At 38.8% G+C, this 15,224-nt stretch overlaps 1 protein-coding gene across 1 annotated transcript in view; it reads right to left on the bottom strand.

Moving 5' to 3' along the window:
* LOC132285842 (uncharacterized) overlaps positions 1-15,224 on the bottom strand; it is a 41,435-nt gene that overhangs the window by 1,743 nt on the left and 24,468 nt on the right. The window lies entirely within an intron of this gene.

The following is a 15,224-nucleotide window of genomic DNA, read 5'->3' as shown; positions in this document are numbered from 1 at the left end:
TTTTGATTTAACTTGTTCCCCAAAAATTTATGGACGTCGCACATTAATCCTTCTTTCTTCTACTGTAAGAGAGTTTGAGTTTGTTATTTCTTTTATTCATTAAGGGCACTATTGTATTTTTATCCTTTCAATATCTAAACAGGTGAGGTGTGCAAAAACTCATTCTCATCCCAGAATTCCTCTCTCTTCTTCTTTCTTCCTCTCCCTCTTCCTTGCTACTTCTACAAACACAAGATCCTTCAACTTTAACTTGGAATCAGAGCCAAATCAAAGCCTAGAACTCAGTCACATCCAGTTGCCGAACACCATAGTCCAACACTGACGTCAGCACCTACTGGTCGAGGACCATACCATTTGGATCGCTTGAATTTTACGTAATTATGGTGTTATTTGTTTTGCATTTTGAAGCTGTTTGGATGTAGTTTTCATTTCTCAAAATATTTTCGGAATTTTGGCCCAAGGTTTTTTTACCTGAATTTTGGAGCATTTTTTTATTTTGTTTTTGTGTTGAAATCTCTCCTAAAGGATTCATCTACCATAAAGGAACTTCTTGGTTGTTGTTTTTCTGATTCATTGCTTTTGGATTGAACTTTTTGCCCAAATTTTGGTTCAGCTGCTTTTTTTAGACTAATTTGTTGTGTTTTGGATTGAATCTGCAACTGAGACTTGTTTGGATACTTGGGCTGTTGAGGTTTATTGGTCTTGTTGCTGTTGGTGTAACACCCAAGTTTGACCCACATTCATATACATATTATTTTTTGCATTTTTAGGCCAACAACAATGAAAGAGTGACCTTTTAGTTCTATTTTGGTGAAACTCCCTATCATTTGAAACACCCATATGTTACATAGCTATCAAATGATGGTATTACAAAAATTGGGTAAAGTTAAAAAGTGAGCTTTTAGTTTGACCAATGTTAGTATGTAATGTAAAGAAAGTCCAAAATCTTGGGCAACACATTTTCATAGTTTCCTTATCTAAGGGTGAATAATGAGCAAGGTGATGACGTGGCACACATCAAGCAATGGTAACATGGTTGGTGTTTTGGAGAGAAATTCACTATAAATATCCAACCAAGGCTATAAGCAAGAGGACCCCAAAAAACCAACATTATGCTTCTCTTTCTTATCTCCTTTAGGCCACTGGCCTTTTTTATTTTCTCCTAGCAATAGTTCATAGTGTAGTTTTATAACTCATCTTCTATTTAGTTTATTAGCTTTCATGTAAACGTATCATAGTCGTTATCTTACTCTTTAGTATTAGTTGATTATCAATGTTTCCACTTTTATTTCCCATGCTCTAGTTTATGTCACATTCTAGTTTGTACTTTGTATTTTCATTAGATGCTAATGAAATATCACTTTGTTTTAACAATAAGATGTATTCATTCAATTTGCCACCATTATTTTCTCAATTCATTTTACTCTTCGCATCATCTTCATCAACCATTTGAGAAAAATTTAAGTCCTTGTTACCAAGGCAATGCTAACCCAGTAGGAGGTGTTTTCCCCGCCTCCTCACAGTCGCCTAACTAATTTTCAGGACTAATCCAACATGGGGAATATGGTTCGGCTCATACCCTGAGTTCGGGTCAAGGACTCTGGCACGCCCGCACTTCTCAAGAGCCGAAAATTGTGCAAACAATTTTTGGCACGCCCTGTGGGACTTCTATAGGGTTGAAAGATGATTTAGAAGCCGTTGTCACGGCTCTACAAAATGTTAGTGCCTCCTTAGCAAACCAAGGAGCCGTTTTACAAGATTTAAAAGTTAATTTAGCAAAAAGTTTAAATGGTTTTGCAGAAAATCAAAAAAGTATTTTTCAAGATTTGGGAGCGGATTTTGAAAGAATGCTTCAACTCTCTGATTCCCCAAAAGGTCACGATTATCACATAGTTGAGCATGGCCACAAATATGATCACTTTGTTGGCCAAGATAGCTTGAATCAGATTCTCGGATGCAATAACCGAGAAGGTGATGTTTATAAGGACATGGGGGGCAAGAAGTGATCCGGGTGGTTACAGCTGAAGAAACGACACCACTTCCATGCCCCAAAATTTTTAAAGTTAGACATTGTGGTAAACACCACCGGAGGAAAATCTGCCTTAAAAGAGTATCAATTAATTTTACTAAAATGGCGGCGAGTAGAAAGTTTGACACAAAAACTTGTAGGTCTATGGACGAGTGGTTGAGTTTTTCCTTCTTAGATGTGAAATTTTATTTTCATATTTCACATCCTTACTGGATTGTTGGAGCTCACCAACTATTAAGTTTGTTAGTTTGGCTGGCATGTGAGCCGGGAGGATCTACCAGTTTTTATATTGGCTGAATATTTTATGGTTCTTCCTTGGCCATTAAGACAACCACAATATTCAGATACTCTGGCACTCGGTATCTAAATGATGCATATCATAACATCTTATATTTCATATTGATTAGTCCAATACAGTAAGTAATGAAAATTATTAATTATATTATAAATAAAATTAGCCAATTTTTCGAGTCAAGTTGATTCAGATTATTCCAACGTTTGATTATTTATTTGTTTGTCGCACAAAAAAACTTTTTGAATTTTCGGTAGAAAGGGATTTCGCCAGTCATCTAGACTCATATTTAGTATCTATATTGATGTTACATTGTGCTACTAAAGACCAAAATTTTGATTTGGTCAATGCTGCCATACAGATTGCAATATTCAAGCTAGCATTTAGTGGCAAAATTTTAGTATTAGAAGTGTCAAAAATTTTGGCCGAAAACTGGAATTTGCTACCAGATTCTTTTACTCATTTCGGCTTGTATTACCTTAAATTGGCTATACAATGGCCTTGAACATGAGAATCAGCCTAAATAACTCTTCAAAAATTTGGTATGAACCTATTTTCAAAGAGTTGGTGGGCAGTTGTTAACACCCAAATTTGATCCACAATCATATACATATTATTTTTTTGCATTTTTAGGCCAACAACAATGAAAGGGTGACCTTTTAGTTCTATTTTGGTGAAACTCCCTATCATTTTTGTAGAAATGAAGGTTTGTATATAATGAGAATAGAGATACAGAGAGAAGGAGAGATAACAAGAGAGAGAGAGACTAAATTGCTCAGCCCATTTTCTCATTTCTTTAACCCTAAAACATAAAGGGAGTTATAGACAATACAATAAAGGCCTAATTACATAATGGCCACAAACCCTATATCTAATTACAATAAGACCCCAGCATAAATACATATATACATATAAGTGTTTTAACACTCCTTCTCAAGCTGGAGAATTTATATCATATAATCCCAGCTTGGAACAAATTACTTTTAACCGATTATGACCAAGAGCCTTAGTAAACATATCAGCTAATTGATCTTCAGACTTCACGAATGGAGTAGAAATGTTTCCACTCAATATTTTCTTTCGAGTGAAGTGACAATCAACTTCAATGTGCTTGGTTCTTTCATGAAAAACCGGATTGGATGCGATGTGAATAGTTGCTTGGTTATCACAGAACAGTGGAATAGGAGTCTTGACTATTAACCCAAGTTCTTCAAGAAAATGTTGTATCCACGTTAACTCACTAGAGGTATGGGCCATCGCCCTGTACTCTGCTTCAGCGCTAGACCGTGCTACAACTTTTTGCTTCTTACTTTTCCATGTAACAAGGTTTCCACCAATAAGTGTACAATAGCCTGTAGTAGATTTCTTATCTGAGGGAGAACTAGCCTAGTCAGCATCTGTGAAACCTGTCACATTAAGATGGCCATTAGATTTATATAGTAATCCAAAACCTGGAGCTTGTTTGAGATATCGAATAATTCGAAGAACAGCATTCCAATGTGGTACTCTCGGAACACTTATGAACTGACTTACAATACTAACTGCATATGAAATGTCAGGTCGGGTGATAGTGAGATAAATTAGTTTCCCAACTAGGCGTCGATATCTGCCATGATCGTCAAATAAATCACCCTCATCAGGTAATAATTTTATATTTGGGTCCATAAGAGCATCAGCAGGGCGAGTACCTAACATACCTTTTTCTTTTAACAAGTCCAACACATATTTTCTTTGAGATAGACTTATACCTTCCTTGGATCTAGTAACCTCAATACCCAAGAAATATTTGAGTTTGCCTAGATCCTTTGTGTGAAACCGATTCTGTAAGAACAATTTTAACTTTGCAATGCCGTTAGAATTATCACTTGTTATAACAATATCATCTACATATACCACAAGAAATATAAAGCCAGTTTTAGTATGTTGGTAAAATACCGAATGATCTGTCTCGCATTTGTTAAGGCCAAAGGAAAGTACCGCCTCGGAGAATTTTCCAAACCAAGCCCTTGGAGATTGTTTCAATCCGTACAGGGCCTTTTTAAGCCAACAAACAGCATAACGAGACTCCCCCTGAGCAACAAATCCAGGTGGTTGCTCCATGTAAACCTCTTCATGTAAGTCACCATGTAAGAAAGTATTTTTCACATCTAATTGAAACAATGGCCAATTGCGATTGGCGGCAATAGAAATAAGGATTCAGATCGAAGAAATCTTCGCAACAGGACAAAAGGTCTCATCATAATCAATACCATAGGTTTGTGTGTATCCCTTTGCAACAAGGCGAGCCTTCAATCGTTCAACAGATCCATTATGGAGATATTTGACAGTGTAGACCCATTTACAACCAACCATTTTGGAACCGGGGGGTAAGGAAACAAGATCCCATGTCCTATTATGATGAAGAGCATCCATTTCATCTATCATGGCGTTGCGCTAAGCTGTATCAGATAGAGCATCCTGCACAGTTTTTGGAACAACACTAGCAGATAACGTGGATAAAAAACAAGAAAATGAGGGCGATACCTTTTTATAGGAAACAAAGTTAGATATGGGGTGCACAGTGACACATGAGCGAACACCCTTACGTAATGCAATAGGAAGATCATCAGTAGCAGGAAGAGCCTCAATGGAAGTAGACAATTGGGGGGGGGGGGTGCTACTCGTGATCGACGGCTATACACTTGAAGTGGCAGTGGCATATGAGGTGATTGTGGTGGGTCACAGGGTAATGAATGTGACACAACAGGCAACGGAAGCAGTAGCTCGGTATCTAAAGACGAACTATGTGAAGAAAAATAAGGAGTATCCTCAAAAAAGGTAACGTCCATGCACACAAAAGCCTTACGAGTGCTAGGATCCCAACATATATAACCTTTTTGAGTCCAAGAGTATCCAATAAAGACACTTGATGGCACGAGGAGACAATTTATCAGCACCAGGGCGTAATATGTGAGCAAAACACACACACCCAAAAACACGAGGCAGCAATGCAAATAATGGTCGAGTAGGGAAAACAAAGGAATAAGGACATTTCCAATTAAGAACGGAAGATGGCATACGATTAATTAAATAACAAGCAGTTAAAACAGCATCGCCCCAAAATGCTTTTGGAAGATGCATATGTATCATCAATGTGCGAGCTATTTCAATTAAATGCCTATTTTTCCGTTCAGCTACACCATTTTGTTGAGGAGTATAAGAACAAGAAGTTTGGTGCAAAATACCACGAGAGTCGCAAAAACTAGAAATAACACTTTTGACATACTCCATAGTATTGTCAGATTGTAAAGTACGTATAACACACCTAAATTGGATCTCAATTTCTTTTAAAAATATTTGAAATATGGAAAACAGTTCAGAACGGTCTTTTATTAAAAACAACCAAGTCATCCTTGAATAATCATCAACAAAGGTAACAAAATAAGAAAAACCTGAGTGACTAGTGTGACGAGCGGGACCCCAAATGTCCGTATGTACTAATTCAAATAAAGAAGACCGACGATTAACAATACGAGGAGGGAAAGACACTCTATGGTGCTTACCCAACTGACAAGATTCACAATTTAAAATAGACACTGACTCAAGGAAGGCCAAAGCAGACTTCAAATACTGCAACGAGGGATGACCTAACCAATAATGCCATTGGTACATAGACATCTGGGAATGTAAAGCAACAGTGGAAGGTTTGCAATCCAAATAGTATAGGCCATTTCTGTTACTGCCCCCACCAATCGTCTGTTTCGTGTTGAGGTCCTGAAAGACACAAGACGAAGGATAAAATGTGACAAAACAGTTCAGAGCTTGAGTCAATTTACTTACAGATAATAAATTAAAGGGAAAATTTGGAACTAATTGCACAGAGGATAAAGAAATGGATAGGGTTAATTTAATTGTTCCCTGGCCAATAATGGAACATGTTCTACCATCAGCCAGAGTAACAAAAGATGAGGAACTAGACTTCTGAAAATTAGAAAATAGAGAGGCATCACCTGTGAGATGGGTAGAAGCCCCAGAGTCAATAATCCAAGGGGATGCTGAAGTCTGTAAATCGGACAAGCATGCAATATTACCTGATTGCGCAAAATTAACTACATCAGTAGAGTTGGGATCTGTCTGGTTGACCAATGCACTGAACTTAGCTCGTGATAGTGACAGTGTCACTAGTAGACGCAGGTGATGGTAATCCAAAAGTTTGACCAAGAGAAGGATGAGACCCCGCAAGGTCAGAGGAAGACACTGCTTGATTTGCCCATGCTGGTTTCCTATGAAGAGTCCAACAGTTCTCAACTCAATGGTTAGTACCCTTACAGTGGCTGCACATACGAGTGTCACTCCGTCCACGACCACGGCGATTGCGACTTCTATCATGGCCACTACCGCCACGAGAACTACCTGAATTTCCACTATACCCTCTGTTGCCACTAGGAGTATCACTTGAATTTCCACCATACCCTCTGTTGCCATTAGGACTATCACGACCTCTAGAGGACTGTGGAAAAATAGAAGGAATCATCATAGCTGAATTTTCTTTCACTCCAGTGGGCGTCACATGTGATTGTTCTGAAACCCTAAGTAAGCGGGAATAAATGTTACCCAAAGATGGGAGTCCTCCATCACCCGCAAGAATCTGGTCCCGAATATTATGAAGGTTCGGGTGCAAACCAGCAAGAAAAATAGAAACAGAAAATTCCTCACGTTGTCGCTTGAGAACATCAGGATCAGTAGTCAAGGGGTGGTACTGATTTAACTCATCTAACAGGCTTTTGAAATTACTGTAATACTCACCAAGGCCTTGACCAGAGAAGTCAGATTGACGAGAATGAAATATCTTTTCATACAATGAATATATGCGAGAAACATTTGTGTCCATAGAGTAAGTTTCTTTAACTGCATCCCAGATTGCCTTGGTAGTGTTGACAAACATAAAAGTGGATGCAATTGAAGGTTCCATACTGTTCCACAACCAGGACATAACCATATAGTTATCAGTTTCCCACTCCTCATATGTTGCTGATGTTTTTGATGGAGGATCAGTTGTAATAAACTTCAGCTTTCGTCTGGCACTTAAAGAAATCTTTACTGCTTGAGCCCATAGTAAGTAATTGGAATTACTTAATTTCATAGATGTAATTTGCAGCCTAATAGGATCAACATATGTTGCAGAAGATTTAACTCCAGTAGACCCAGAAGCAACATTTGAATCGTTCGGCATGGAGATATGAATATGAAAAGAACAAAAAAAAAAAAAAAAGAACTTATCTCCGCCAAGTTAAGATGCCAAATCTGTACCGAGGAACCAAAGAAGTTGTTGCACCTGAGAAGGCCAGACCAGAGTTGAACCGGGAACAAAAGAAGACTCGGAGCAGAACAGACTCGGTAAGTAAATCGGGCCGGACCTGAATCGGGTCAAACGGGTCGGACCTTGACTCAGTCAAACGGGCCGGATCTTGGATCAGGTCGAACGTATCGGATTTTGAATCGGGTCAAACGGACCAGACCTTAAACCGGGTTAAACGGGTCAGACCTTAAATTGGGTCGGAACAAATCCGGATTATATTAACCTGGATTAGGATAGCGAGCACCCTGTAGCCAAACACCATTCGTCTCTCAGCTCTCCGGCAAGTACGCAGCGGCAGCGACGATGGAATCAACAAGCAGCGATGCACCTCGCAACAGCCGTCGGTGACCAAACAACGAGCAGCAACGACGACGACAGCCGCCGGTGACCAAGCAGCAATCAGCGACGACAAGAGAAAGTGGTGAATTCGTTGACAACTGAAATGGCAACAACGCGAGTAACCAAACTGGGTTTCAGATCTGAGACCAAGCAACGAGCAACGAGCAACGAGCAGCGACGACAAGAGAAGGCTGCGAGCTCGTCGACAACCAAAAAACGGCAATAACACCACCGTCATGAGCTCTGAACAGATCCACAGATCTATACAAGAACAATGCAATTGCAATTTCCCATACTCACAATTTCGATCCGCTCTGATACCATGTAGAAATGAAGGTTTGTATATAATGAGAATAGAGATACAGAGAGAAGGAGAGACAACACGAGAGAAAGACTAAATTGCTCAGCCCATTTTCTCATTTCTTTAACCCTAAAACATAAAGGGAGTTATATATAATACAATAAAGGCCTAATTACATAATGGCCACAAACCCTATATCTAATTACAATAAGACCCCAGCATAAATACATATATACATATAAGTGTTTCAACAATTTTGAAACACCCATATGTTACATAGATATCAAATGATGATATTACAAGAATTGGGTAAAGTTGAAAAGTGAGCTTTTAGTTTAACCAATGTTAGTATGCAATGTAAGGAAAGTCCAAAATCTTGGGCAACACACTTTTATAGTTTCCTTATCTAAGGGTGAATAATGAGCAAGGTGATAACGTGGCACACATCAAGCAATGGTAACATGGTTGGTGCTTTGGAGATAAATTCACTATAAATATCCAACTAAGGCTATAAGCAAGAGGACCCCAAAAAACCAACATTATGCTTCTCTTTCTTATCTCTTTTAGGCCACTGGCCTTTTTTATTTTCTTCTAGGAATAGTTCATAGTGTAGTTTTATAACTCATCTTCTATTTAGTTTATCAGCTTTCATGTAAACTTATCATAGTCGTTGTCTTACTCTTTAGTATTTGTTAATTATCAATGTTTCCACTTTTATTTCCCATGCTCTAGTTTATGTTACATTCTAGTTTGTCCTTTGTATTTTCATTAGATGCTAATGAAATATCACTTTGTTTTAACAATAAGATGTATTCATTCAATTTGCCACCATTATTTTCTCATTCATTTTACTCTTTGTGTCATCTTCATCAACCATTTGAGAAAAATTTAAGTCCTTGTTACCAAGGCAATGCTAACCCAGTAGGAGGTGTTTTCCCCGCCTCCTTACAGTCGCCTAACCAATTTTCAGGACTAATCCAACATGGGGAATATGGTTCGGCTTGTACCCTGAGTTCGGGTCAAGGACTCTGGCACGCCCGCACTTCTCAAGAGCCGAAAATTGTGCAAACAGTTGGTATTGAACCACCCATGGCTAATAATAAACCAGAATATGTCAATGATGTTGATTTGCCCAAGTCAATTAACTCGAAAAAATTAATAGGATAGTTGCCCAAGTCAATTAGCTCAAAAAATTGATAGGAGTTATTATCCTTCTTGAGCTCGTGTGGTTCAGATTTTTCTACGTAGCCAAAAGAAATTGAAATATTTACTGAAAATCCTTCTTCTGACAAGACAAGAAGCAAATTGAAAATTGGGCATGTGAGGATTGTATTGTTATGATTTGGTTGTGCCACAGTATGGAACCTGAGATTGCTAGTACAATTGCAATTTGTGATTCCTCTTAAGAAGATTTGAGACTCTCTTGCAAAGTCATTTTCACACCATAATAATGTTTCTTTGGTTTATGAATTGTATGAGAAGATTTTTGATACTAAGAAGTTTGGGAAACCATTGTCGGAATACTACGGTACCTAGAAAATTTTGTAGGTCAATTACTGTAACATCAGCCTTCTACTACCGATCTTCATCAACAAAAGCGGCACGAGGAGGAGTTTATAATTGCTTCATTGTTATCCGGTTTAGACATAGATCTTTGTGGCTTTAAAGATCAGATTCTCACTAGCAAAAAGTTACCTACAGCTCTTAATGCTTATTCTTGACTATTGAGATCATCTTTGGGCAAAGCTCTACTGTACCTGTTACAGAGTTCTTTTGCACTAGTGGACGTGACATGAAGTGTCATCATTGTGGTGGTACAAATCACATTGAACCAATAATAGTACAAATCACACTAAACCTTATTGTTGGGTGAAATATGGCAAACCAAAGCACGCACATCAAGTTACAGATGATGCTACACAGCCACTACAACCTCGTACTACATCTAGACATGTAACTTCAGGGTTTTCTCGTGATACGCTCACTACTCAGCTTAACAAGCTCCTTCAGACATTGCAAATCACTCTCTTTTCCACCTTAACTGCTACCTTAGCCAATTAAGGAAATATTGCATGTGTGGCCTAATTTTCTCTGTCTTGGGGCATTGACTCCGGAGCTAATTCTCATATGTTTGGGATATCAGTTAGTTCTCATATGTTTGGTATATCATCTCTCTTTTTGATCTCAAATCTATTAAACATCATATTGTTTTAGCTGATGGTTCTTCTCATTCTGTTTGTGGGAAACGTCCTTCACCTTACCAAGTCGTTATCTTCCGGTCTTTATGTTCCTAAATTACCATTTAATCTGCTTTCTGTAAGTTAACTAACTAAGGCATTGCACTATTGTATAACCTTTTTTCCCCAATTCTTGTGTTTTTTAAGACCTCGGGACTTAGAAGATAATAGGATCGGGACATGAGAAGGATAGGCCATATTATTTGGATCCTGGTGAACCTCTTTCTACCTTATCATCAGCTTTCAGTTCTACAGTCTCACCTCTTCAATGGCATTTTCTTTTGGGTCACCCATCTTTGGTAAAGTTACTCTTAGCTATTCCTACATTGAGTCATTTGTCTATCTGAGAATATGAAGCTTACCAATTGGGCAAGCATCACTGTAGATCTTTTACCAGTCGTAGTCATATCATAGTTGTCCAACTGAGTCTTTTGATGTAGTCCAATGGACATTTCAGTTAGTTTGAATGTATTTCACTATTTTGTTATATTTGTTAATGACTATTCTCGAATGACTTGGTTATTTTTTATGAAAGAGATCTGAGTTACCTCATATTATTGTTAAATTCTATAATGAAATTTTTACTCAATTTGGTAAACGCGTTAAAATTCTTCAATATGACAACGCCTTGGAATATACGTAGTTTATCATGGATTCCTTCTGTGTTGGTCATGGTATCCTTCGTCACACTAGTTGTGCTCACACTTCTCAACAGAATGGTACTGTTGTTGAACGAAAGCACCGCTATCTGTTGGATGTTGCGTGTACAATGTTATTCAATATATAGGTACCAAAACAGTTTTGGGCTAATGCGGTTCTTACCGCGTGTCATCTCATTAATCATGTGCCTTTGTTGTTGTTTTTTTTTTTTTAAGTGAAATTTCATTAAAGGTGCTCAAGAAGGGAGCCCTCCCAAAAAAACAAACAAAAAAAAGATGCCCATAACGACACTATAATTTCAAACTATCCACAAAATCCAAAAGAAGATCCATAGGTATACAATTTCACCCATTAACCCTTTACCAGCCTGACTCAGTTGGGAAATGAAATAGGGGACTCTTCGTCCTCAAAGGATTTCCTATTCCTCTCGTGCCACAAACCCCACCATAAACAAAGGGGAGTGGCTTTCAAGCATCTCTGACTCGGCTCTCCACTGTACACCCTTTCCTAGCCTCTAACATATCCGCCGTGGATTCTGAAACAACCCAATCCACACCAAAATCAACCAGGAACATAGACTAGACATCCCTTGCCATAGGATAATGCAGTAAAAGATGGTTCACAGATTCCCCCGACATTTTACACATGCAACACCAATTCACCACGATTTGACGTCTAATTCTGAGGTTGTCGAGAGGGAGGATGCTTCCGAGGGCAGGAGACTAAGTGAAGAAAGCCACCTTCAAAGGGGCTTTAGTCCTCCAAATAGCATTCTAAGGGAAGGTGGGACCTGGAGACTCATAAGGTTTTGGTAAAAAGACCCGACCTCAAACACCCTTCTCGAGGTGCCACCCACACCATCTCGTCGATACCCGCACCCTCTACCACCTGGCTATAGATCAAACCAAGGAAATTTGTGACCTCCATAAGCTCCCAATCATGGACATATGTACGAAGCTTCACATCTTAAGTCACCATCCCATTAACGAGCCAATAATAGTCAACAACCATAACCTACGAGCCAAAGCAAAGTCCTCACACCAATGGTCCTACCAAAAGCTGACATGTTTCCCACTCCGAACTTTAAACCGGATACGTTTGGAAAACTAATCCTATCCTTTTAGGATGAAATTCAAAGAACCCATACCCATTGGCGATCTCACCTCCCTAGACTACCACCCTCCATTTCCCTCCCTCTAATGGCATGCAATGACATGCCTCCAAAGATTAGTCTTCTCACCCCCAAATCTCTAAACCCATTTTTCTAATAACGCCTCATTGAACAACTCCAGCCTTTGGATTCCTAAACCTCAACTTTCACTCAATTTACCAAGTGGTATCATCTCCCATGCCTCCCCATAAAAAATTCCTTTAAATTTGTTAAAGTCTTTAAACCACCTTCACAGGCATTGGGAAAAGAGACATAAAGTACGTAGGAAAATCCGAAAGAGTGCTCTTCATAAGGGTAAGCCTTCCCCCTTTCAACAAGTATTATTTCTTCCGACCGGTATGCCCTCTACTGTTCTGAATAATTAGTCTTTCTTTTCTCTTTTATATCATGATCTCCCTCCCTTTTAGCTCACTCCTCGTGTCTTCAGTTATTGGCCTGTATTCATATCTTAGATCCTGGTTGTGACAGTCCCTTCGTGTTCGTAATTGTATTTTTCTTGGATACTCCCACACTCAGAAGGGTTATAGTTGTTATAATCCTGAAACTCGATAATACTTCGTGAGCGCTGATGTTACCTTTTTAAAGTCAACTGCTTTCTTTTTATTCTTTGGTCAGAGTTTGCCTTATAATCTCAAATCTACTCGTAAGGGGGAGTCTTCCTTATCTTCTCCTATTCTTCCTATACCGATGCCATTAGCTCCACCCTCTAATCTTCCCTTGTAGGTTTACGAGCGATCACGATCTCGACCTATTATTTCTTCTAGTCCGGACACGACATCTTCTCAATCGGAGGTCCCTGTCCACTTCTGCCACTGATGATTTACCACTTGCCTTACGTCAAGGTAAACGTAGTTGTACTCGACATCTCATTGCTAATTTCATGTCATATAATCATGTTTCCTCCTCTAGTTATTGCACCTTTGTTGGTGGTAATATTGTTACTTAGCACAGTAAAAAAACATACAATCTGCAACTGAGACTTGTTTGGATACTTGGGCTGTTGAGGTTTATTGGTCTTGTTGCTGTTGGTATTGAACCACCCATGGCTAATACTAAACCACAATCCGTCAATGATATCGAAAAAATCAGTTAGTTCTCATATGTTTGGTATATCAACTCTCTTTTCTGATCTCAAATCTATTAAACATCATATTGTTTTAGCTGATGGTTCTTCTCATTCTGTTTGTGGGAAACGTCCTTCACCTTACCAAGTCGTTATCTTCCGGTCTTTATGTTCCTAAATTACCATTTAATCTGCTTTCTGTAAGTTAACTAACTAAGGCATTGCACTATTGTATAACCTTTTTTCCCCAATTCTTGTGTTTTTTAAGACCTCGGGACTTAGAAGATAATAGGATCGGGACATGAGAAGGATAGGCCATATTTTTTGGATCCTAGTGAACCTCTTTCTACCTTATCATCAGTTTTCAGTTCTACAGTCTCACCTCTTCAATGGCATTTTCTTTTGGGTCACCCATCTTTGGCAAAGTTACTCTTAGCTATTCCTACATTGAGTCATTTGTCTATCTGAGAATATGAAGCTTACCAATTGGGCAAGCATCACTGTAGATCTTTTCCTAGTCGTAGTCATATCATAGTTGTCCAACTGAGTCTTTTGATGTAGTCCAATGGACATTTCAGTTAGTTTGAATGTATTTCGCTATTTTGTTATATTTTTTAATGACTATTCTCGAATGACTTGGTTATTTTTTATTAAAGAGATCTGAGTTACCTCATATTATTGTTAAATTCTATAATAAAATTTTTACTCAATTTGGTAAACGCGTTAAAATTCTTCAATCTGATAACGCCTTGGAATATACATAGTCTATCATGGATTCCTTCTATGTTGGTCATGGTATCTTTCGTCACACTAGGTGTGCTCACACTTCTCAACAAAATGGTGTTGCTGGACGAAAGCACCGCTATCTGTTGGATGTTGAGTGTACCTTGTTATTTAGTATGGAGGAACCAAAACAGTTTTGGGTTAATGCGGTTCTTACTGCATGTCATCTCATTAATCATATGCTCCTGCTGTTTTTTTTTTTTTTTTTTTTTAAAGTGAAATTTCATTAAAGGTGCTCAAGAAGGGAGCCCTCCCAAAAAACAAACAAAAAAAAGATGCCCACAACGACACTATAATTTCAAACTATCCATAAAATCCAAAAGAAGATCCATAGATATACAATTCCACCCATTAACCCTTTCCTAGTCTGACTCAGTTGGGAAATGAAATAGGGGACTCTTTTTTCCTCAAAGGATTTCCTATCGTCTCACGCCACAAACCCCACCATAAACAAAGGGGAGTGGCCCTTCAAGCATCTCTGACTCGGCTCTCCACTTTACACCCTTTCCTAGCCCCTAACATATCCACTGTGGATTCTGAAACAACCTAATCCACACCAAAATCAACCAGGAACATAGACCAGACATCCCTTGCTCTAGGATAATGCAGCAAAAGATGGTTCACAGATTCTCCCAAACTTTTTACACATGCAACACTAATTCACCACGATTTGACGTCTAATTATGAGGTTGTCGAGAGGAAGGATGCTTCCAAAGGCCGGAGACTAAGTGAAGAAAGCCACCTTCAAAGGGCTTTTGTCCTCCAAATAGCATTCTAAGGGAAGGTGGGACCTGGGGACTCCATAAAGTTTTGGTAAAAAGACCTGACCTCAAACACTCCTCTCGAGGTGCCACCCATACCACCTCGTTGATACCCGCACCCTCCAGGCTATAAATCAAACCAAGGAAATTTGTGACCTCCATAAGCTCCCAATCATGGGCATATGTACGAAGCTTCACATCTGAAGTCACCCACCCATTAACGAGCCAATAATAGTCAACAAGCACATCA

This window comes from Cornus florida, unplaced genomic scaffold (genome assembly GCF_030987335.1).
Source record: "Cornus florida cultivar Cherokee Brave unplaced genomic scaffold, ASM3098733v1 CherokeeBrave_3.0.0_Hap2_Chr11, whole genome shotgun sequence".
NCBI classification, from domain to species: domain Eukaryota; kingdom Viridiplantae; phylum Streptophyta; class Magnoliopsida; order Cornales; family Cornaceae; genus Cornus; species Cornus florida.
Note: the sequence above shows the minus strand (reverse complement) of the source record. Positions and strands in the feature narration are given on the sequence as shown.